This window comes from Corvus kubaryi, unplaced genomic scaffold, assembly GCF_017639235.1.
Source record: "Corvus kubaryi isolate FWS band 111438036 unplaced genomic scaffold, C.kubaryi_AGA036_p1.0 126, whole genome shotgun sequence".
Taxonomy (NCBI): domain Eukaryota; kingdom Metazoa; phylum Chordata; class Aves; order Passeriformes; family Corvidae; genus Corvus; species Corvus kubaryi.
Genome location: NW_024580661.1, coordinates 881,500 through 907,652, shown reverse-complemented (window position 1 = coordinate 907,652; position 26,153 = coordinate 881,500). Strand labels below are relative to the sequence as shown.

At 45.2% G+C, this 26,153-nt stretch overlaps 1 long non-coding RNA gene across 1 annotated transcript in view; it reads right to left on the bottom strand.

The window, feature by feature from the left end:
* Window positions 1-26,153, bottom strand: part of LOC121661530 — a 61,234-nt gene that overhangs the window by 18,355 nt on the left and 16,726 nt on the right. The window lies entirely within an intron of this gene.

Sequence of the window (26,153 nt, the reverse complement as noted above, 5' to 3'; positions counted from 1 at the left end):
CAGGATGGCCGTGGCCCGGCCCGGCCTGGCCCAGGCAGGGCCTGGCCGGGCCCGCTGGCCCCCACACGGGGCCTGCAGCCACCTGTCCCAGCGCCGGAAACGAGAGAGAGCTTGGAGGGGGAGTTTGCCTATTCTTAAATGTGGATCACAGAGGTGATCACAACTTTAAGTGGCTTAGAGAATTGTCCATATTCAAACTGGCCAGCTGATAGGTTCTATCAGTTCCCAGAGGAAACTGTAAGCACCCCTTAGCAAGGACGTCCCTTCCGGGACTATGCTTGCTAACCTATGACATTATTATATTGTCAGCTATTAGATTTTCACTTCTAATGCAAATAACTGAATTATACTAAAGGTATGTATGGTTATTTTAAAAGATTTTTCAATTTCCTAATATCTGTATGTACCTATCAAATGCGTAATATTTACCATTTATAAAAATCTGAAAGAGAAGATTTAAATAAGAATTCAGAATTCTATTTCACTCCCCCTTCTAAAACAACCTTATTTTAGATCTTGATTAAAAGCTTGATTAGCTTTATGAATTACATAATTTTAAGTATGTAAATATCTTTTCAGACTGACTGAGAATTAGAAGAAGATTAAGAAAACAAAGCAGCAGGAAAAAAAACTACTCTTAATTCAACAATTCTACTTCCAAAAAGCCTCTGAAAAATTAAATTTAATATGCCAGATAATATATTGGATCCACCAATTCAGAAAGATGAGGAGAGAGGTGATTACCTCATTCCTAAACCCTGCAGTCTGTATCTGATATCTACTTTATCTGGGTTCTGAAAATCCCTGAATTAAAAGTCATTACTTACATTGGTATTTGTAAAACAAAACATCATATAAGATTCAGAGTTCTGGTTCCCGTTGTGCCGCTTCCGCTACTGAAAAACAAATTCTACAGACTTCTTACATATCAACCCAAAATTTTAGAGAGTTCAGGAATCATAGATGAAGCGTTACAATAACAAGGTATTTTTCTTGTTACAGTCAATGAGATTTCAGTATCTGAGGGCACCTCCAGGGAAGCCAGAGAGGGACTTTTCATCAGGAACTGCAGTGATGGGACAAGGGGGAATGGCTTCCCAGTGCCAGAGGGCAGGGATGGATGGGATATTGGGAAGGAATTGTGCCCTGGGAGGGTGGGCAGGCCCTGGCACAGGGTGCCCAGAGCAGCTGTGGCTGCCCCTGGATTCCTGGCAGTGTCCAAGGCCAGGTTGGACACTGGGGCTTGGAGCAGCCTGGGACAGTGGAAAGTGTCCCTGCCCATGGCAGGGGTGGCCACTGGATGGGCTTTGATGTCCCTTCCCAACCCAAACCTTTCTGTGATTCTATGATTTACTAAAAAGGGGAGTCCTGGAATTTGTTCTTATAAGTAGCAGTAAAAATAGATTTAGTCCTAATAGAATTTGGAATTTACACCAAACAAGACTCATCATAGAATCCCAGACTGGTTTGCGTTGGAAGGGACAATAACGCCCATCTCACTCCACCCCCTGCCATGGGCAGGGACACCTTCCACTAGACTGGGTTGTTCAAGTCCTTACAAAGATAAGAAGTAGGACATGAATCACCCCCTTTGTATCAGTGTTCATCTCATCTAAATTTAGCAATTGAAAAGATAAGCACCCCCTTGTTAAGATTCCTGTGTAATCACAGGGACTGATTGCCAGACATCTGCCATGGCCCTTCCGAGGTGCCTGTTTGTATCCATCAGAAGCAGCAGAAATCCAAACAGCTCCTGAAGAGAACACATTTAAAATGGTTCAGTCAGATGGAGAAAGGAGGATATTATCCAGACTTAAGAGCAGCCTCACTAAGTCAGAGTCAGTGCGCCCATATTCCCCACACTCATCAATATCGGTTTCCTTGGGCAGGGAACAGAAAGCAACACTTCCACAAACACCCTCCCAGCTGTGCTTTCATTTCAAATTCTGCAGGCTAATGCTCATCCCTAACAATAACCAAAGGCTCTGCTGGCACGGCCTGTGAAGAATCCAGGGACGGCTGTTGGCGAGGCCATAAAAATAGACAGCCTGAGCTTGATGGTTCTTGAAATAATCACACTGCTTCAGCTGGTGTAGGAAATGAGGGGTGAGCACCGCTCCGTCTGTGAGCTAAGAGTAAATAACTGACCTGGACAAGCTCAGGCGTCCTGGAGTCTCAACTTAATGAATACACCGGACCCTTGACTAGAGTGAAATAAATAAAACATTGCACTTTCTCCCTTGCGGCTTGCCTCAAAACAGCCACAAAACAACTGTTTGGTCACTTGAAGGAAACTAAAAGTCATCTAAAAGTTCGTGGGGGTTAAAAACTGACTACAATCAAAAAACTGGTATAACTGTGGATTCAATTGTGCTATTTCCCTCTCTTGTAGTCCTTGTCAAAACACTGGATTTATGCCAGCCTTTCTGTCCTTCTTACAGTCTTTGTCACAACAAAGAGGCATTGCACTTTTATAGCCCTGTATTTTCTCTCAAAGATAACAGTAAACAATATTCCTTTGACGTTTTCAATGTTCTATAATTTTACTGAATGGTCCTTCTTATTCTTCCTTTTATATTCTCAAAACTGATGAAAAAGTGATGAAACAGCCAACAAAATAAAATACAGAATTGTTAAGAGGTTAAAGTAGTGAGCCTGGTACTGTCTCTCATGGAGCAGGTAGGGCATAAAGACTTTTGTTCCACTTTTGATCATTTTTGCCGTGACTTTCTTGCGAAGTAACACCACACTAACACAACAAGCTCACACAGAAACTGCAGATCACACTGAGCATCACCAGTTCCCAACCTAAATAGTGGGAGAGTTAGAGTTGATTCCATGTCCTTTAGCAAATGCTTAGCAAGCCACACATGCCCCTATCTCTCTCTGGGCAGACACGTGTAGCTATGGCTCCAGATAAATCCCAAATAAACTGCTCCCTTGCAGACACTCCTCCTCATGCAGAGATGAAAGAGCCAACATGTGACACATTTGTCACACTGCTTAATACACCCCTGGAAGGGATGAGAGCCTGCAGTAATGGGGCGAGTGTAAGAAACCACTCCGCAGAGCATCAGTGGTGCCTTAAAACGAACTGAAGATGAAATGACACAGTAAGGTCTCAGTGGGGAAAGCAAGATGCAGCACAGTTATCAATCCTTATGTGCCAAATCCTTGCACAAGCTCTCCAGCTGATCTGTGGGGTTCCTCAGTGCTCTCAAACTGGGGGCAGCATGATCACAGGGAGAGGGTCAGTGTGGCATGGGTACAGTGCAGACAGAGGATGGGACAGAACAGGGAGAACAGCACCAGTGCTGGCAGATTCATCCCCTGCACTGCGAGCACATCACCTGCAGTTGCATTTCTGCCTGCTGCCATGTGCCTGCAGGCACAGAAGGGTCAATGAGGAAAGCACCTTAGCTATCATCATCAGAGGAAATTACGTCACTGAAGCTTTCCTGGTACGCAAATTAATTCTTTAAGTCAATCTTCATTTGAATTTTTTCCCATAAATGTAAACGTTTTGGGTGTTCTGTGTTGGCTACGGCTCCACAGACTCGAATTTAAGTCTACACTTTGAATACCTGAAGATGGAAACCTGGGAAGGAGGGGAGAAGATGTGAACAAGGAGAGTCACCTTCCAACACCACAGAGTCCTGCTTTGGCTGGGTCCTTGTCTGCAAGCTGTCCTGACCTCTGATCCCCTTCACCTCCCTCCTCAAACCTTCCGTGCACACAGCAACCCCACTGATCCGTGGGGGATCAGGCCCTCTTCTTATTCACCTTACGGGAGCAATCTCTTACAAAGTGGCAGAGAGACATTTCTGTTCTGCTTCAGGTCCTTGAAAATTCTGTGTGTGCCAAGATGTTGGGTTTCTGGTACTTGACGCTGAGCCTGAGGTAAAAGGGAACCCCAAAGGGGTTTTGCACAGTGGCCTGAATCTCCCAACCTCATTCCTGCTCCTCGTTGGGAAGCCACAACGTCTTCCAGAGTGAAAATATTCTCCACAAGAATAAGTTTTGGGCCTGGGCTAAGAGTAGAAATTCTCCCTCAGGGACTCAACCCCAGAAAGAATTTGAGCACATGCAGAACATTTAAGGGTAGAATATTAAATATTTTGCTGAATTGTATCTAAAGTGGCATAACCTAATAACAAGCAAACTAAGTCAGAGTGGACAGAAACACCTCTCTTGTGAAACCCTGCCTTAGGACTCAGCTGGAAAAAACCTCAACACTAACAAACAGCTGAAAAATAGCTACAAGTTGTTACCGGAGGGGGTTGTTACTTTTTTGAGTGTTTGATGCCTTTTCATTTCTCTGATGGTCTTACATTTTACTGGGCTATACAAAGAAAGGTAGATAAAACTCCTTCACATAAATACACGGACTAATATTAAGCAGCTTTTTGAATGCTGTCACATCAAGCTGTGTTTTTCTGAGAGTGAAGGCAGGTGCACACATATTCCTGTGTGAGATGCTGCCTGACAGGGCTCTCAGAAGAAAGGATCAGAGGAGCTCACGTGCAGCTCAAGGCAAAACACACCAGCTATAAAAGACCATGGAAGACAGCAGGTATTTCAAGAATTAGAAACACCTTTTGACCAAGGAAAAACTGAAGGGCAAACATGATGTCATGGATTGAAAAAGGATTCAGATTATTTTCACTGAAACTGTTGCAGTCCTTTGAGAGGGACAAACTTGTTTCAAGCTCTCTCAGATCAACAGACAGCTCTGAGAAGTTCCTGCAAGGATCCTCCCCAGATGTCCTGGAAGGGAAGAGGACACTGGCTAGCAGGCTCTGCACAACAGCCAGTCTCTCATCCCTCTGGAATCCAAGCAGGCAGAGTGAAAAAGCAGGGCATTAATCTGTAAATTATGTGGGTGATTTTTAAAAAAAATTCTTTTTAAAGGAAGAAAAGACTCACATAATGCAAGAATATGCAGAATACAAACACCAAAGGACAAGGGAAAAGAGAGAGAAAATATTAATAGACAGTAAAAGGGGGATGGACAATGAGATTACTCTGGGGTCTAGATTTGATTTATTTAATGCATTGGAAAAGGCTGGAGAAATATATAGTTTTGGTAAAGCAACACTGTGCACTGCAAGAACAGAACAGAGAGCTAGAAACAATGGATAGGCTGTGAAAAGAGAGAACAGGAAAATAATGGTTATCATGGTGGGGATGCAAGGACAGGGGGAAAGAGTAGACATACAGGTGGTGGTGAGCTGTAACATTTCAGAATCCCAGAATCCCTGAGGCTGGAAAAGCCCTCTAGGATCACCGAGTCCAAGCTGTGCCCGATGCCCACCTTGTCCCCAGCCCAGAGCAGTGAGTGCCACCTCCAGCCCTTCCTTGGACACCTCCAGTCATGGGCACTCCAAACCTCCCTGGGCAGCCCCTGCCAAGGCCTGAGCACCCTTTCCATGCAGAAATTCCTGCTGCTGTCCAAGCTGAGCCTCCCCTGGCCCAGCCTGAGGCCCTTTCCCCTTGTCCTGTCCCTGTTCCCTGGCAGCAGAGCCCGACCCCCCCGGCTGCCCCCTCCTGTCAGGGACTTGTGCAGAGCCACAAGGTCCCCCCTGAGCCTCCTTTGCTCCAGGCTCAGCCCCTTTCCCAGCTCCCTCAGCCGCTCCTGGGGCTCCAGCCCCTTCCCAGCTCCGTTCCCTGCCCTGGCCCTTCTCTCTCATTAGGTAATTAACCTGCGAAGTCATAAATGTGTAAATAGACAGAACCACGCTGGCACTGCTGGACAAGGCAGGAGCTTTCCTGGTTTATGATGGAAAAACAGGTCCTGGTTATTTCCTGGGTCAGTGGTAGGACCTCCCAGGTTTTGACACAACCAAATAGGCTTTTCACAGTATATATATCCACCAAAACACTACACCCAGTACATACACACAGTGAAATATATCTTACGCCAATAATAATAAATTAAATTTTCAATTATTAGTATTATCACACAACATGGAGAATAACTAATAAGATCACAGGGCAGTTCCACTTCCAAGTAAAAAAAATAAGTAAAACCAGTCTATAAACAAAGATTTTCAATTTTAAACAAACAAATAAACAACTCCCTGCCCCCCAAAACAAACAAACCCCAAAACACAACAAAACCCCTGAAAAATTAGGAACACTAATACCCAAAGTGAACTTAAAACCTCAGGATATAAATGAACTCAGAAATTCAAAATCCTCTAAAGCCTCTCTATAAAAAGAGGAAAGAACTTCTTCAGGAGGCTTCCAGCCCTAAATGGGTGATAATCAGCCCTACAGAGATATTAGCTACACACTAGAAGGAAAATAAGCAGCATGAGAAAGCTACATTTTAGAGATAAAACTGTAAGAATAATTTGAGAATGGCCTTAAATCAAATGTTTTCTACATAGTGACAAGTGCCTTCAGTCCTATAAATAGAATATAAAAAAAGACAAGACATTAGGATGTTATATGAATGGATTTCATTTTTTAAAATTTAGTTTAGAATTAGTATTTTTCTTTGGCTTTCAGTAATGGGAAAAGTGAATAGTCTAAGGCAAAACCACACTGTCTAATGGGAACAAAGTACTGAAAAGGAGGCTGCTACTGTCAAAAAACCCCCACAGATCAAAGGATTTAATGTGCTTACACTGCAAGGACCTGAGAGTGTCCACCCTAGAATATATGAAAGCACTGAGGGATGAAGTGCAAGTGAAATAGGGGAAGCCTCTCTCAAATGGAGGTGAGGCACTGCCTGGCCTAAGAGGAGCTGAAATCATACTCAGACTTCAGAGAGAGGGCAAAAGGGGAGCCAAAATAACAGCAGCTCCATTAGTTTTATCTCAATGACACTCCAGCCTCTTGAACACATTCTGTGGGAAAAGCGCAATGGAAACCCCGGAGGTAACGGAGCAGGGAGACGGGGCTGTGCTGGGATGGCAAAAGAAACCTGGCACATCCAGCCACCACAGGCTTCCAAGGAGCAAAACCTAACCCAGTGAGCTGGGTTTGCATGGCCTGGTTTGGTACCAGTGGAGGCCACAGGGGTGGCTTCTGTGAGAAGCTGCCAGAAGCTTTTTCTATGTCCAGCAGAGCCAGTCCCTGGAGCTCCAAAGGTGGATGTGCCTCTGGCCAAGGCTGGGCCAGTTAGGAATGGTGGTACTGCCTCAGGATAACAGATAGAAAAAAGGAAAAACAAGTCATTGCACAGATGTGATTGCAGCCAGAGAAGAGCAGGGTGAGAACATTGAGAGGAGAGCTCTGCAGACACCCAGGGCACTGCAGGAGGAGGAGCAGGAGCTGCTCCAGGTGCCAGCATTCCTCTGCAGCCTGTGTGAGGACCATGGTGAGGCAGCTGTGCCCCTGCAGCCCCTGGAGACCTACGAGGATGCAGAGATCCACCTGCAGCCCGTGGGGATCCCCGGGGGATGCAGAGATCCACCTGCAGCCTGTGGAGACCCACAGGGATGCAGAGATCCCCCTGCAGCCCCTGGAGGAGCCCACGCCGGAGCAGGGGGATGTCTGAGGGGAGGCTGTGACCCCGTGGGAGACCCGTGGACAGAGGGCCCCTGCTGGAGCAGCCTGTCCTTGCAGGACTGACCCCGTGGCAGAGTGACCCCCGGGGCTGCAGCAGTGTGAGGGGGCTGCTGCCCGTGGGAGGGACTCAGGTTGGAGAAGTTCCTGGAGAACTCTCCCGTGGGAGAGACCCCAGGATGCAGCAGGGGAACAGTTCCTGTCCCTGAGCAGCAGGAGAAGCCACGGGGGATGAACTGACCAGAATCCCCATTCCCATCTCCCTGCACAGTTGGGAGGAAGTAGAGCTGGGAGGGAGGGAGGGGTGGGGAAAGCTGTTTTTAAGGGTTTCTTTTACTTCTCATTATTCCACTCTGATTTTATTAGTAATAAATTCAATTAATATCTCTAATTCCAGCCTGGTTTTGCCGTGATGATATTTGATGAGCGATATCTCCCAGTCCCTACCTCAACCCATTCCTTATATTTTCTTTCCCGTGTCCAGCTGTGGAGGGGGAGTGAGAGAGAGGCTTTGGTGGGTGCCTGGCATCACCCCACTACAGCCAGTAATATGGACAGGAGGTAAACCTGTAACGTACAGAAGGTATTGGCCAAGAGAAAAGAGGGAGAAAGCAGGAGAATGATGCAAAATGCAAAGTCAGGCATTTATTGCCTAATTACAGGAACTGGTGTGAAATGCTGGGAGGTGGCACCTGGAAATGACACAGCTGCAAAGCTACACCCCAGATCTCAGTGAGGACCAGAACCAGAGCAGACAGGAGGGTGATTAGAGGCTCTCCCTGAAGAAGAGATAAAAACAGGCTAAAAGAATTTCTTGTTTAGCCCAGCAAAAATGCCAGCTGCAAACAAATGCAGCTGTGTTCAATGTACAGAGAAGGAAGGTGAAAGAAGTCCAAGCACAGTTCTGGCAAAGGACAGATGGGTAAACTGGCAGGAGATGAGCTTCGTAGGGACAGGTGAACCCCTCCAGCCCTGTGCTTTCTGCTCACAAGCACTTCACAGCAATAATTGAATCCTAAATGCCTCTCTGGATGTCAAGCACGCTGAAATGTGTGTTGCACTGCAGACACTCTGTGTCAGTTTGGTAACCAGAGCATACACGACTGCAATAACACATTTTGACAAACCTGAGGGGGTGAGGATTGTGTATTTTATCTCTGTGTAGTCAGAGGGAGGAGAAAAACCCTCTCAGTGGATAAACTCCATAAGAGTCATAGGAACACAGGATTATTCAGCTCAGAAAGGACTTCAGAAAGTTTCAACTCCAGCCTCCTGCTCATGGCAGGGTCAGCTGCGTGAGGTTCATTCACACTACCTTCCTCACAACCTGTTCGACTGATTAAAGATTTAATTGGGATAAAGCTCCTCCTTACATCCAGATGGAAAAAAAACCAGTGCACTCCCACACCCTACAAAACACAATCAAAGTATGCAAGTGGATTTAGCAGAAAAAGAGCGTAATAATTTACCAGTTGCCTCAGATCAGACTTCTCTCTTTTATGAAGTATTGATTTCAATACAGAATGCTGCTAAACCTGCCGAGTACAAGAGTTCAGGTAAAACATATTTACTGCACTGAGTCGGCTCCTCACATTATTGAATCTTTGACACCTGTTTGGGAACCGGTCAAACCCAAACCCTCTCCTTTGATTCCCGTGCACACACTCTGTCCTAGTTTCCTTCCAGAAGCCTCAAGGACAGTCCCCATTTCGAGATGCTCAAAAATCTGACGTCAGTAGAGAATGAGAGATGGCTGAAGGGAAGGAGAGCAGAAGCAGGGTGTGAGATAATGCAGCTCGCTGTAGGCAGTGTGACAGAAATGGGTCTTTAAGATGGACATCAGTGTGCACAGTCCTTGCAGGGATGTTTCAGGAGCTTACACCCTGCTCAAGAGCCAGCAGAAAGGTACAGACAATGAGCTGACATTACCTTCCCCTCATGGGGTTTCTGAAACACCAATTTAATCTGATCCAGCAAGGGATACTTCAAAATTACAGATTTATGCAAACAGAAGACAGCAAAGATTTTTTTAGTCTTGGCCTGGAAATGTATATTGAAAAAGAAACCATCCAGTACCCGCTTTGTACAGGCTGCAAGGCTCAGCACAGCAGGCACTGAGTGTGGGTGCAGGTGAGTGTTCGGCACCTCATTTAAATGTTCAGGAGCGAGTTAACAGGATTATACCTCCAACAGAAAAAATACTCTATCAGTATCAACTCAATATCGGTTGCTAGTTCAAATAACTTTCTCGATTTTCATTAACAAATCACAGATAAAATGTTGTAAAACATGCTTGTAATCTTTCCAAATATTAGTCTTTAAAAAAAATACTAATGAGCTGTTGAATTTCCCAGATACCTCTAATTCTGACAGATTGATGTCATGAAGAAATATAAATTTCATTGATGATCTTTCCTTTGCAGGAACAAACACCCTAAACTATTTCACAATGTTTCAAGTGTCTCCTGAAAAAAACACAGAATCACTTCATTTCCAAGAGAGGATGTAGACCTGACCCCATCTGAAGGTAATAATTTCTGTTTGGGGTGTGTATCTTACCAGTACGGCAAGAAATACTTCAAGATGATGAAATTAAGTTTAACTAATGAACACTGCTGTTCATTCTTTGTACAGTAATCGCAGAGAAGCAGGTCAACATACTTAGCTTTAATGGAGCGCCCCTTAGATATTTATTGATCCTAAAAACACTTCTCTGATGAGTACGTTAGTTCATCATAATCATATTCTTTCATTTTCCTGTTCATCCTACTGGTACCTTAAAGGAGCCACTGCTTTTGTTTACCCTTATTTCAACTTTTTGTTTGTTTAATTACCACATCTGAAATTGTGTGTTGTAAATCAATCCCTTCTTTCGAGTGCTGATTAAGAGCAAACACTCAAACAAACACAGACACAAACAACAAGAGTTTCCCATCCTGATGCCCAGAAGCTGCACACACTTTTACTGTGATTTTGGATATTTTCAGGTGCTGAATGCAACCAGTTTGAACAGAGGTGGATTTTGTCTTGGGTTGATTCTCTAGAGGAATTTTATCTTCAAAGACTGAACAATACCTTCCAGGGATTGTGACTATTTACTGAGGGCCTTGGTGCCTTTCAAAGGTACAACCTGAAAGCACAACTCTTCCAAAAACATTTTTATCAAAAAAATTGCCTATGAAATCTTAACTGCTGGTGACTGGGGCAGAGCTGACCAGAAGTGTCCACCACAACCCTAAATGAATGTGCCCTGTTGGACCCAGCAATTTCCTCCATGTTTTTGACATATTCTCTGACCAAATTACTAATTTATACTAAGTGGATCTAACAGAGTTGCAAATGTTGTGCAATATTTGTTTCCAGCCAATAATTCTTGAAGATCTTAAAATTCTCCAACTCTCTAACCCTTAAGAATCTATAATTGTTTCCTCTTCCCACCACATCCCTCAAGAGGGGTTACATTTCTGAAACTTGTAAAACACAGTAAACAAAGGCTGAAGAACTGACCCTTTGGGACCAGAATCCCATTTGGGGAATTTACAACCATTTCCAAATGTCAAGAGAGGCTTTTAGGCATGGAAGGCAAAAAGCCAGGAGAGTTAACCCTAATTAGAACGAGTCTGTGCTATTTATGTACCTTTTATCTCGTCGTTTCGGGTAGGTGATAACGTGTAACATCAAAATAGTTCACAGTTTATATCTGAGACCCTTTATAAAGCAGCAGAAATCTTCCTGTCTTCTCCAGTGATCTTGACCATCCAGTGCTTCCAGACCTCTCTTCTGCCACTCCCAGGCCCCAGTTTTTATCCTTTTTGGGCAACATCAGGCTCTCCATTCCCTCCGCTGGGCTGTGTGCAGGAGAAACGAGGCTGTCTGCTGTTTTACCTTGAGGTCTGTTTGTACCTATCGCTCACCCGGGCTCCGCGGCTTCTGTGCCGGAGCGCAAGGTGCTGTGATCTTCCAAGACTGTCTCGTTAGCAAAGCCGCTCAGAAGGATCAGCCACACACTCACACACGCGTGCACACACACACGCACGAGTAGCTTCAGTAACATGGTCAATGGCAAAGAGGCAGGAAGGATCTCCACATAGAGTTCCACGGACGGAGGTCTAACACGCACACCCCGTGAAGGAATCCAGAGGCAAAGACAAGAAAGAGTGCAGTCCAGGTTTAAGTACGGGAGTGGGGCGAGCACCAGAGACCAATGATCTCAGGGCATGGGGGCGGTACAAAGGCAGGACTAGGGAATGGGAGCCAATGGGAAAGCTCTGGGGGAGTGGTGAGGGGCAAAGGCCAATGGGGGGAACCCGGAGTGGAGAACTTTCTAGGACATGAAACATACGAAGTAGCAAGGGGGTGGGGTGGCCAACAGCCAACCAGGAACACAGAACTGGGGTACATTAACATAGCAACACAAAGCATTCCGGGAGAGGCTTCTCTTCTCACCCTAACCTGGCAGAAGTCTCTGGTACTAGGGGCTGTCTTACCCGAAAACTCACTTTGTCCTTTGTACTGTGGGCTGACCAACTATCACATGTGCCTTTGGGTTCAGAAACAATTTCCACTGAGATTTGGTGACAATCACACATCTAAGCCTAATTGTTTGGTTTATAGCCCCAGGTATCTCCATTTTGAGTAACCCTTGCCCAGGACACAAGGTGCAGAACCAGGGCAGACCTACAGATAAATCATAAATCACTATGGGCATCCCTAGGTGTCTAGGGGTACAGAAGAGAAAGGGCAGCAAAGGAAGCTCTTGAAATAACACTGTGTTGGCTTGGGTTTGTTGTTTGTTTTTTTTGTTTTTTTAATCTGGCTCAGAGCAAGATCTGTGATTCTTTACAGCTGTCATATGCTATTGTGGCACAGCATGATTCATTTTAAAGTGGTGTAAAAGAGACAGCAAGAAAGACATGCCTTAACTCTATTTCCAGTGTCATGAATCCATGGAACAGTCTCGGTAAATTCCTGTCACCAACATTAAAAGAAAATGAGGACGTTGGGCATATTTGATATATGCTTGATATGCTATCCAGTGAAGCTTAAAATAATGTGTTTTAAAAAGTAATGAGAACTTAAATTCCCAAAGAAACAGTGGACAGGACATGCAGAAGTCCTAGCTGGAATCTCTGGAATCCTACACGAAGTCCTCCATGGAAAAGTAGAGACAGGTGAAACTGAGTGGGAACCAAAACTTTCAATACCTTGAGACTGCAAAGATCATCACATTCTGCGACAGGTTCTGTGCAAACAATGGCTAAAAAATCAGGTGAGAGAGGGATGAGAAAGATGAGAGAGATGTTTGAGGGAGAGACAACAAAGTCCTATACAGTTGTGAAAGGAATGGGAATGGAAAGGGGGAATAGGGTGGGTTTTTTCATTTTGCTTTAGGATTTTTTACTGCACCTTCCAGTGCTAGAAGCAGGTGGCATCCAGCAAAGCTCAGAAAAATCAGATCCAGGTGGGTTCTTCACACAGAAGTGGGCAGTAAAAGGGAGATTGGACAAATTCAATGGACAAGTGGAGGGTAATGTCCCAGGGAAATCCCAGATGCACAAACAGTTGCAGGGAGATTATTCCAGGGAAATGCCTCTAAATGTTTCCTCTGTTCTTACCCTCCATCCTGCTGGACACTGCTGAATGCAGGACTGAGTTGTCCCACACAGGAGTCCTGGCACTCCCCAGGACAGCTGGCACACTCCAGCATGCCGAGGAAATACGACCTTGTGGCACTCGGTTGCTGGGTTTGCATGCCCTGTGTCCCTGCTCCAGGCTCTTTCCTCAGGGCTGGGGGCTGGCAAAAGCTGTTATCAGCTAAAAGAGACCCCTCAGCACAAAATCACCCACAGAATCTCTGCAAACTGCAGAGCTTGGAACAGCTCAGGAAATTCTTCAAGCTTTTACCTTTCGGGTAGCCCATCCTATGGATTTTTCTCTACTATCACACATGAAAAAGTTGTCTCCAGCTTCCAGCTTAGCTCCTGCCCTGATCCAAATCCTTACTTACTGGATCTCTAGGGATTTAGTGGAAGTTCCAGCACCCGCTTTGAAAGGGTAAGATTTGATGGATTTGATGATTGGTTTTGATGTTTGTACAACAGTAGCTGTAGCCATAAAGAATCTCAGCATCTCAAATTCTACCCTGGACAGGCCGGATTCTCCAGATGCCCAAATCTTTCAACAGGAGGCATGGGGCGTGGGTGGAAAATCACACAAATCCTCAAAGCCAATGGAAAATATTTGCAGAAGTCATAATACACATAATGACAGATCCTTTTTCTTTTTCTTTTTTTTTACGATCCTTAATTGGACAAGATTTGCCAATCCATGATTGCTGTGTAAAGAATTCCCGGTGAGGAAATGGTGTGTGCTTGGGTTCAGTGCCCCTGTGTTCAGGTGGAGGGGTTGGTGCTGAGCTGCCCAGGCAGAAGGCAGTTGTGATCCTGTGCAGGAGGAGCTCAGTTTTGAAGTTCCTGACAGCAGTGATAACTTGAAAAACTACTTGAATATTGAGCTTTTAATCTTTTTGTTCATGCTTTCATAAAGTGAAAGCTAGAAACATTTTAAGTGAAAAATGATCTCAAAAGGTAGTTCAATTCACAGTATTAAAATGTAGCATCATGGTTTCCAGGTTTCTTATTCTTCTGGTATGAACAATTCAGCAAATACAACAAAATAACAAATATTATTAAATGCTGACATGCCATAAATCTGCATTTTTTCTCCTCAAAACCAATATTTCTCTGAAGAATACTACCTGGGTGTATTCTCCAAAAACAAAATGTTCTGGTCATCAGCTGAGTGTCTTCTCCTCTCTGCTCCCCCTGTCTGCCCTGAATCCAGGGCTGTTCTTCCTTTCACATCCATAGTGCCCAGAACAATTTGATTACAGTGAAATATTTTTCCATTACATCTGGCATTGGTGCTGTTGTCACTGAGCTGCTTTTTCCCTCCCCACATCAGTTTATTTTGATACATTAATGTCACCATTGGGCCAGGGACTGCTTGGGACTCAGGTCTGGTTGTGTACATTACAACCTTGTCTGAGTTCTCCCAGGAACATTGTTGCTAGGGCATGAGAAAGGATACGAGCTGAAGAAATGGAAGATGAGAAAGGCGCTGACTGTCGTGGAGAAATTCGACTTCTGCCCCATCAGAAACATAAGGATTTGGTGACTTCAAGGAGCTCCAGAAACCGAGACTGAAATTTTACCAGAGAGCAAAGTACTTCCTACTTTTCTCTTAGAAATAAACAAGTACTAGTGATACTACATCAAGCAAAAACTGTTTTTCTCCTGTTTGATAAACTTTTTTCCTGCTTGTTGAGTGAAATCGTTCACAAGGGAAAAGTGAATGCAAAAGAAAAAAAAAAGACAGTGAAAAGTATAAGTGGAGGAAATTCTTGAGACAGAGCTGTCTCTGAAGTACCTTTGGAGAGCATTACTTTCATTTAATACAGAGAAGTCTGATTTCACTCCATCACAGACCATCCATTCAACGAAGTAATTCTTGTCTTTATTTCTCCTGCCTGTATTTCTTATTTTTCTGGTGACTTCTTCCTCTATCAAGCAGTCTGGAGCAAGGTGCTTCTATTTCTAAGTTCCAAGCCATTTCAGGCTAACTGTGTAACCTGTTTGCACACTTTTCAGAAAAACAGTAAATCTCAGATTAAAAACAAAAGGCCATAAGCAAGACATTGAGAAGCCACAAGAAAAGAATGAATTACAGCCAAGGATGTTCCTTCAGATTCAGCAATTTGTTCTCTTAATCATTTTTGCTCAACTGGCAATATCAAGATGAATACCTACTTTCCCTTAATGCTCTCTCCCCCGGACAACACTGGCAGTCTGCAGACCGCCAGACTAAATAATGCATTTCTAAGCTGAGGAGGCTTAAAGAGTCTAGGAAGACAACAGCAACAAATTCTCAGGAACAGCACTGCTGGCTGGAATAAAAAAGCAAAGCAGCCAGCCTGAATGGCAGCCATAAATACAAATAAACCTGGATTTACCCAGATAAAAATACTTGAGAAAAGTACACACCAGGCCTGTCATCTAGATTTCTGTTCCCTTTTTTTTCATATGTTCCAGAAAAGCTTTTATTTACCCACTTTTCCACACATTTCTTTCTTTAAATAGTATTGTGGAGGAGAGCGGGGTTTGAGATCAGTGTTCAAAACCCTTGTGTGGTTTGGGAGTACTGCATGTTCATACAGACCAGTGCTATGTTAACCAGCATTATAGATATGAATTAAGAAGATAACAAGTTCTTATCCACCTACCAATCAATAGAAGTCATCATCCTCATCAAATGAAAAGCCTTTCTGGTCAGGACCAAAGTAAAATCAGGAAAATCATTCCACTGCCAATCATGTCACTGCTCTGCAATACAAACCTCTCAGATCTTCAGCGTCTTCTGTGTTTGACTGACTCTTAAGTAGAGCTTAAATCCAGAGCACAGCATAAACCCACAGCCAATATGCTCCAGAAATCACCTCAGTTGATTTTTCCCTCACAAAAGCACAAGCTTCCATCAATCAGCATCTGATCTTTTATCTGGGGGTCAGCTCCAACTTACCCACTCTTTTCATTTGCTTTAATATTTCTTAGTATTTACTTTTTTCTTAATTTTTCTTTTTGGTTAATTTAAGTGAAAAAACATGCTGTCAAAGCAGAATATTTTCATATAATCATAGGCTATCTCAAGTTGGAAGGGACCCACAGTGAACTTGTTGGCAAATTTAGCAGCAGAGCCAGATGCCACTCAGCACTGAAGCAGTTGCCTCTGAGACTCTGTCCCATCCTATTGCAGCCCACATCTAAGAGGGTTTCAGAAACTACACTGAAATGGTCTGCTTATAAGACAAATGTTCCTAAATACTAACTGGCAAGTTGCCTTCCAAAAGTCTTGCAAAAGGAAGCAATTAAAGGGTTTTCCGGTAATATTATCAAAGAATCATCATAGCATCACAGAATGGGTTGGGTTGGAAGGGAAGGAGGATCATTTCATTCCAGCCCCTGCCATAGGCAGGGACACTTTCCACTGTCCCAGGCTGCTCCAAGCCCCATCCAAACTGGCCTTGGGCACTTCCAGGGATCCAGGGGCAGCCACAGCTTCTCTGGGCACCCTGTGCCAGGGCCTGCCCACCCTCCCAGGGAAGGATTATTAGAAAAAAATACATTCACAGGTGTTTCACAGAAACCTCTGTTATGCTGGGACTGTTCTACCATCGAAAACTTTCTTAAATCCAGTCTCAGACTACAGCACTCACCCCTGCAAGGACCAACACTGATGTTACCACAAAGAAGATCATCAAATGTGAAACTTATTCTGGAAATAAAGCAGAAGAAAATACCAGAAATTTTAATCAAGCATTTATCTGATGCCATATTGCTGCTCCTCCTGTAAGGATGAATGAGCAACAAGGATGCTTCCAAGATCCCTGCCTCCTCCTGGCTATCATAAAGCTAAAGGCTGTGCTGGCTTTGGGAACCTCCACTCAGGAATTTTGCAAGGCTTGCACCCACCAGAAAATGAGACCTGAAAACCCAGAATAAAACACGAACACTCTGTTGATCAGTCTTCCCAGTTTTGGGGTGGAGAGCCTGTCAGGAAAGGTCCACACATGGAGGAGGCAACTAAACCCAGCTATGGAGCTACATCTGCTTCCCTGGAAGCACTGAGGTAAGTGCTGGCTTTTAAAGGATGGCTCTGGTGCAGGACATGATCCCAGAGAAACACGGTCCCATTCCTTGCACAGCTGACAGTTCTTGAAAGTCTGACTTGTTCAATGAGGAAATCAAACCAAGAGGATTCCGCTCAGGAAATTGCCAGCTCAAGCCACACCCTGAGGTGCCAGGAAGAATGTCCTGTACCACCTCATCATTTACTGAAAATACTGAATTCAAAACTTACCTGTCTACTGCCCTGTCAGCCTCCCCTCTGTGCTGGGAAGATCCCAGGACAGACACTGGGACACACAGAGGTGGTTTGGGACAGCCAGCATGGCCTCACCAAGGGAGAATCCTCCTGACCAACCAACCCCATGGCCTTCTCTGAGGCAGTGACTCCATCAGTGGACAAGGGAAGGGCCACAGATGCCTTTTATCTTGAATTCTGGAAAGCCTTTGGAGAGATGGAGCACCTCTCCCATGAGAAAAGGCTGGGAGGCTTGGAATTGTTCAGACTGGAGAGGAGAAGCTTTGGAGTGACCTAATTGTGGCTTTCCAGTGCCTGAAGGAGCTGACAAGGGAACACAGAGGGGGACTTGGGACAAGGGCCTGGAGTGCCAGGACACAGGGAATGGCTTCCCAGTGCCAGAGGGCAGGGATGGATGGGATATTGGGAAGGAATTGTTCCCTGGGAGGGTGGGCAGGCCCTGGCACAGGGTGCCCAGAGCAGCTGTGGCTGCCCCTGGATCCCTGGAAGCGTCCAAGGCCAGATTGGACATTGGGCCTTGGAGCAGCCTGGGACAGTGGAAAGTGTCCCTCTCCCTGTGGAATGGGAGGGGTTTAAGATCCCTTCAACCCAAACCGTTTCATGATTCTGGTAATTAAAGGGAATAAAGAGGTTTGCTTTCCAACCCAGATCCTGGCCCCGACTTTGGCAAACTCAAACCAGAATGTGGCAGAACTGAACATTATCAGGCAGGGCTACAAAATACTGCTCTGTGTTCCAACACTGCCATTACTGGCATACAAGAGAGAGAGATTTGATTTGTGAACTTAACATCAAAATTCCCTGTGCTTTCCACCAGCTGCATGGGAAGATTTGGGAGCTGCACACAAACTGCTTCTCTCCTCCAAAGCCCTGAAAGTCTGAGAAGTGATGTTGGGGTCATTGCAGGGAACGGGGAAAACTAAGTGAGATGAGACCTGACCTTTGTTAGTCCTTTGGAGCATTGCAGGTTCAGACGTAGAGCACAGAATACAGAGTTTGTCTGGTTTGCAAAGCCCTTTCTGGACTGCCTGGGGCACCCTGGGCACTGGGGTCTGCGCCCGAATGTCAGAACTGGGAGCTCTGAACACCTTGCTTTACACACACATGCAAACTGCTTCGTGTCTCATGCACAAACACAGCTCAGCACCCAGACTGTTCCTTCAGCTCCTCTGTGACAGGCTTGAAATCTAAATTAAAAGTAACTTCCTGGCAGAGTTGGAATCAAATATTCCAAATGCTCACTCTTACCACTTCATCATTAGCAAAATGCTTTCACCCATAATTGTTCTCATTACAACAGAAAAAAGCCAGAGCATAAACAATGCTGAGCTTGGTATGCAAGGGATGGCTGAACTGAGAGTGCAGCACAGGCATGTTCTTCAAATTGGAGTCACCAATTATTCCACACATGGGAGAGAATGGAGCTGAAAATAAATAGAAGGATGTGACAATCTGCTAAGTGGTGTGTAAACGTGATGGCAGCCTGAACAGCCAGAAAAGATTCCCAAAAGATTCCTTTACTAACATTTTGTGTCCAAAGCATTTTTTTACCTTTAAAGGATGTAGTCTGTGCTTCCTTGATCAAAATTACTCATTAGGAAGAATTTATATTATGCATCTTTTTCCCTTCAAATAATGAAAAAATGCCTTTAATTATTAATTATTCTTGCTCAGAAGTAGATTTCATGGCTATGTTTGATGTTAGGATTTGTCTCTCTCTGGTTCATGTAGATGGCTATGAAGTCTCTGATACCTGGAGCTCACTCTTGTCACCAACTTCAATGTCAGCTTAGGAACTCAGCCTCTGTTCCTCCCTGAGTGGCCAATGGTTCTGAAAAAGGGGTGTTCCTGGACAAAGTGACCTCCTGCCCACCCACAGCATGAGTTGAGGAAAGACACTTCAGACATTTTTAGGCATCATTTGAATTTCAAAGTTGGATTTTAGAAACTGGTTTCCATCTTGGGCTTCCTTCTCTTCTCTTGTCCTGAGTACATGAGAAAGCTCCAAGTCAGATTTGCTGGCTCCCTCACACATGTTCTGTTTCACTCTCTCCTCTCACAGTCACAGAAGCAAGAGCAGATGTTGGTAGAACATTCCTGAGTGTCATTCTGGGGTGTGCAGCCAGACATTTGTCAGTCTGGTTTGATTTCCTGAGGACTGCGAGGAAGGTTCTGCTGGATAATTCCTATCTGCGACTCCAAGCCGCTCCTGCCAAATCCACCCCAAGCCTCCAAGGAAGATTTCCTTCTCCAGATTTTTGCTGAAGGCTACTTTTTATTGGTTTTCTTCAAGAAATCTATTTTTTTGTTTTTTCTTGTTAACACTGCTATGAAGATGGAGAGGGGGAGGTTTAGGAGAATAAGGAAAAGATGCACATTCCCCCTTGCCACCTTAATGTTTACAAATGCTGCTAAAGCCAGCAGGGAAGACTCACAGAGATTTCAGTAAAAGAATTTTCTGTTCTGCCACAGTTGAAGAAACATTATAATTTAAACACATATATACATGTCAGGTGTAAACTTCCTGCAAATCATTTTCCAAAGGACTTCTGGAAACAGCAAATCACTTTTTCTGCATCTGTATCTAAAAGATTAACACATATCTTGCAATGCCTTAAAACACCCTTCAGTTTCCAAGAGGACTTTATTTTCTTTACTGACTTCATATTTGAGTTAGTAAATAAAATCCAATTAAGGTCTTATTGCTGAATATCACCTTTGAATAAAATACACCAAAGTTTTGCATGAGATTGGAAATGTTTCCAGATTTAGAGAAATTATTATGTTAAATGGGTTAAGGCATTGTCTCAAAACTAAAGGAAGGTTTCCAAATGCTTTCTTCATGACCGAAATTGTGTTTGTGCACAGGGCAGGAATTAGGTAGTTATTTTCTGCAGGAAAAAAAAAAAAATTATGGTAATGCAAAAAGCCATTTTCCCCACTTATTTCCTATAGGAATCTTATTTAGATGTTGAACTTCTGGTAAGTGACGCATTTAGCTTATCTCTGTGAGTGAGGGAGATGCCCAAGCTGTGTGCTTGGATAAACATCACACAGATGGGAACACCGGCAACACACAGCCCTGATTTTGCGGGGTTTGACGGGTTTCCTTCCAAACACCTGGTTCATTTACAGGTGCTTTAATGGGATCTAAGGCAGAGGCTGGAAAGTCCCTTTGTGGGTGGGCTGTGCCCCGTGAGGGAAGCCCTGCCGCCGGCGGATCCCGGCTCCATCCCTATTCCCATGCCCGTCCTCATCCCTGTCCCCCTTCCCGTTCCCATGCCCATCACCCTCCCCATTCCCTTCTGCATCCCACTTCCTATTCCTATCCCCACTCCCATCCCTATTCCTGTCCCTATGCCTGTATCCCTCTCCCTTCCCATTCCCATCCCTTTCCCCCTCCCCACTCTCATTGTCCTCCCTATTCCCATTCCCCTCCCCATTCCAATTCCCACCTCCTTCCTCCTCCCCATTCCCCTCTCCCTTCCCCTCCCTATCCCCACCTCTTTCACTCTCCCCATTCCCATTCCCATCCCCATCCCCATCCCCATCCTCATCCCCATCCCCATCCCCATCCCCATCCCCATCCCCATCCCCATCCCCATCCTCATCTCCATCCCCATCCCCATCCCCATCCCCATCCCCATCCCCATCCCCATCCCCATCCCCATCCCCATCCCCATTCCCGTCCCCGCCGGGTGCGGAGGCGGTGCGGGAGCGCCCCCTGGTGCCCCGCGGCTGCAGGTGCGCGCAGGGGGAGCACCAGATGTCACAAGGTGTCACGAAGTGCGCACAAAGAATGCACCAGGGGAGCACGGCGTGCCACAAGGTGTCACAAAGTGTGCACAAAGAGTGCACCAGGGGAGCACGAGGTGTGCAGGATGCGCTGCCAGGCGCTGCTGGGTGCCCCCTGTCCCTGTGCATGACAGGAACTCAGCCACAATGCCACTTGCGTCCCTTCCCGTCCCGCTTCCCTGTTCCCTCAGCAGTTGAGAGGGGCTGAGCAAGGTGAGTACCGCCGAGTTCTCGCTGTGCAGAACCCCCCTGTCTCCCCATCTCGGTGAGTTCCTGTTAGCAGAACTTTCAGAAATGCAGAGATCCGGAGCACACAGCACCCTCAGCATGGCTCAGCAGGCCCCTCTCCACTTGCTGCCCTCCAGGTCAGCGGGCACACGGAATCTGAGCCACTCCTCCCTTTCCTCACCCCCAGCCTGACAGAGGGGACACAGATCCAACACAGCTGACACCTTGCTGCTTGCAGGAATCCAAATTTCTCCAAGGAAGTACAATATTTTCATAGTAAAAATTTTAGGAAAAAAGTTTATCTTATGATTCATTCTAAAATGTAGAAATCTTGCATTGAAACTGTAAATTTATTGGGAAAATAGCTAAACCATTTCAGAGAGTGAAAGTCCTCAGCCTGAGTATCTCTTGTTTCCATTACACGGATGAGGAAGTGCGACTGTTGTGCATAAGAAAAAGGTAAGTTGTCTTCATAAATATCTCCAAAAGGCCATTTAGCTCCATCAGCAAACAAGGGAAATGAGCTATTTAGCATAGTTTGGTGAGCGAGTTTTCATTTCAAGGTTGAATAATGGCTTAAAAAAGAAAAACAAAAGAGGCTTTGAAACTTTTCCTAACCTTCAGCCACTAAACATGAAAACTGACTGCTGAATTCAGGGGAAGTGGCCTATTTCTCAGCACTTCAAAAAGCTTAAAACTGTGCAAATGACATTGACAAAAACATGTTACTAAGCTTCCTTTACACAGTATGGTGAAAACCAAGTAGAACATTAACTCTATTACAGGCAAAAGGCCTAAAGAACAGAGTTCCTGGAAGAAATGCACTTGTCCTGAAAGTATTCTTGATTTAATTTTTTTCTTTTATAGCATCTCCCCAGTGTGTGCTATGAAAAACTGGTCCCCATGTAGTCAAAATATATCCATTTGATGGAGGGGCCAGTTCCAATTGCAAAATAAGTTAGGAAGTTTTTCCTGATCTTGCTCTTCAGTCAGAATTTTTCACCCAGCACTGCCACCACCAGGAGAAAAAGTATTTTGGTTACACATGGAAGAACAATACACTCAACGTTTTGCCTCTTTTGTACTTGAGTAGAAACCAGACCTGAGTACAAAATGTTGCAGAGTTCACACCGAGGCACTCAGGTTGTCTGGTGCTTTCCTAAAACACCTGGGATTTTAGAAGCCGCTAAGAAACTAACCCCAAACCATTTTCTACACTATTTGTCTTCTTAGCAATGCTTTGTCAAAATCAGCCATAAGAAGTGATGGAAATTAATTGAATTAAAGGACTCTCAATTAAAATTTGGCTAATTTTCCTCACAGTAACTAGCAAGCCTTTCTCCAATTCAGGCTTAGTACAAGACATGATCTCTAGCAGCTCCAGTTCTCTAAAGATGTCCAGGGATAATTTTTAATTTTGAAATATGTAGCAGATACAATCTTCTTACACTAATTTCCTCTGCATTCTTTGTTCCTATCTGATATCAGCCTTCCCAGGGCTGAGTCACAGCAAGAAAACTCTGGAAGCTGGAGTCTTATTGCAAACAGAGTCAAAATGACTGAGAGTCAGAAGCAACCAGAGCAAGCTTGAAATCACTGCTCAGAGCTGGGTTTTTACAGATGGAACATGGCACAGGCAGAGACAGCCAGCTTTGTGTGATTCCTGTTTTCCTGGAATAGGAAGGTGTGTCTGTGCAGGGTAGAGAGTCCTGGTTTGCTTTCCCTCCTTCCCCGGCACCCCCTGGTGTTTTGCTCAAGCGTAATTTCTCTGGTAACCCCACAGGCTAGGGCAGAAATTGTCAAACTGGGCTTCCAAAAGCCACACCTACCCTTGTTCACAGCCAAAATAGTCAGGATTAAAACCTGGGAGCTCTAGATTCTCTCCAAGAAGGCAGATCAGGGAGGAAGAAAACCCAAACCTTGTGCCTCAAAGCCATCTCCTGGGACATTCCTCCGGGGGAGCTCTGAGCCCCTCCCGCTGGGGCCATGTCCAGTGGGGATTCCCAGCACTGCAGGGATGGTGCTACTCAGGAAATTGCCTTTCCCTTATGTTCAAAGGACAGTCCTGATACAGCAGCATGGGCTCTCTTAGGTTTATTTCTTCATAAGCCTTTAATTGGAGCCCAGACCTGTAAGGAAATTAATGCTCTCTGGCTTGAGTTCACTTTCTGAAGCTCTCAGAAAGAGAGTTTACTAAGAAATTAGGTGCAGTTTGGAAACATTCCTCAGAGCTGCTCACAGCTATCCCTTGCCTTCCATGGAAAGATGTCTGAAAAGAGAAACCCTTTAACTCTTCCAAGTTTGTTTGGATTTTATGTAACTGCTCATTTGAATGTGGCTTCTCCTGCAAGTACAATCAGATCACACTGATGTCCATAGCCTCAGGCAGTCCAAATTTCCTGACACGACAATATTACAAAGATAGAGAGAGAGAAAAAAAGCCATGAGCTCTTTGTCATCTCCAACTGAAAGAGCAATTGTAGAAACATGGAATGGTTTGGGTTGGAGGGACCTCAAAGCTCATCCAGTGCCACCCCTGCCATGGGCAGGGATACCTTCCACTAGCCCAGGCTGCTCCAAGCCCCAATGTCCAGCCTGGCCTTGGGCACTGCCAGGGATCCAGGGGCAGCCACAGCTGCTCTGGGCACCCTGGCACCCACCCTCCCAGGACACAATTCCTTCCCAATATCCCATCCATCTCTGCCCTCTGGCACTGGAAAGCCATTCCCTGTGTCCTGTCCCTCCATCCCTTGTCCCAGGTCCCTCTCCAGCTCTCCTGGAGCCCCTTTAGGCCCTGGAAGGTGCTCTGAGCTCTCCCTGGATCCCTCTCTTCTCCAGGTGAGCATCCCCAGCTCTCCCAGCCTGGCTCCAGAGCAGAGGGGCTCCAGCCCTGGGATCAGCTCCATGACCTCCTCTGGACTCTCTCCAGCAGCTCCAGGTCCTCCCTATGCTGGGCTCCAGGGCTGGGGCAGCTCTGCAGGTGGGGTCTCACCTGAGCACAGGGGCAGAGGGGCAGAATCCCCGCTGTCCCAGAGATGCACATCTGTGACAGACACAGGTTCCACTTGGGCTGGGATGTTCCTCAGTGGCAGCTGAATCAATATTGTTGTCATTGAAGTGCACAGACCCCTCAGTGGAAAAGCATCAACTGCCCTGGTGCCCCTCAGCTCCCAGCTGGCTCCCTACGGACACACGGCTTCTGGGATCTGTGGGTAAGGGAAGCACAGAGCCAGGAAGAGCCTCTTAGCCTGTTTTCCCCACTAATTTCTAACACACTGACGGTTTTCCATTAGATTTGCCAGAGAGACTGGCACCTTTAACGCAGTTACATTCCTGAAGGATTCATGCAAATCACAGGCAGGTGAGAGACCCTTTGGCCCTAAACTAAGACTTTAGCGCTCCAAAAAAGAGAAGTCATGGAGCTTGTAAAATGACCACAGAAGATTAAAGAAAGTCAATTACAAATGATAGGAAGAAGTCAGGAAAACATTTTGTTTCTGTGCATAATTTAATTCCTTACTTTTTTCTTACAACTATAAAAATTCACTGTTTGAACGTTTACAGAAAGCACATTTTAGTTGTACACTCAACAAGCTGATCACCCCACTTTAATTAGGAAGGGTAATGCACACCTTCAAAGGAGTTCAGCAGGCTTTCAGAGAAATTGAGGAGAAAAGCAGCTGGCATTACTGATAGTTCTAGGATAGATTAAAGTACCCTTCTTTGAAAACAAACCCTTTTACAAACCCTTTTCAGAGCACAGAGCATCTAGAAACCTCGTCACTTTTTGACAGACTGTTTCGCAAGATCCCTTCCGTGTCACTTGTTGTATGATGTATGTACATATCTCAGCACAGCCAGCGATACATCATCTATATCACTGCAGCCAGCGCTGCTTTGTTTGTATAAAAGCTTGGTTGTGGACTGAAATGACAAAAAGATGAACATTAAGCACTGGTTACAGATAAGAGTGCAACAGTGCTTCAGAAGAGACAGAAAGTCTTTGAAGTTGCTGAGAAAGTTGAACAAATATAAAACCAAAACACAGCAGCACCCCAGCCTCACCTGCCATGGTTTTTTTTTGGCTTCTCCCCTGCTGTGTACACAGAGAAAAATATAACAGTTCAACAATGAGCAACAATCCTCTCACATCAATCAACAGTTATGCCTTGAAATGATGTGGGTATATTAATTCTTCAAAGCCAGACATTGGACCAAATACTCTTTGCAAGGAAAGCTGTGATCTGTTACAGATGCCCTTCAAAAGCCATGAGCAGTGTATGAAAATAAGTGAATATTAAGAGTTCAAAACTCTTCATTCTTGTGGACTGTCCTGGGTTGCAGTGTATTCTATTATCATCCTCATGAGCTGTTGAAATCAGGTGGGGCAGTGTTTCCTTGCCTCCTCCCCCCAGACTATCTTTCTGTTAATGGCCCATCATTGTCCTGCCGCATGACTCAGAGATAACTCCCTCCGGACTATCTTCTGTTAATCAGCCTAATCAACACCTGGCCTCATGACTCATTACCCCATTGTGAGATGCTCCACCCAGAGGGAGGAACCAAGCATTCCATCCTGGATACAATCTGAGATTCTGAACACCACAGAGACCTTTCCGCTGGATTCCCAGAGGACAGGAGCTACACAACCACCACAGGACCTTCTGAGGAAGAGC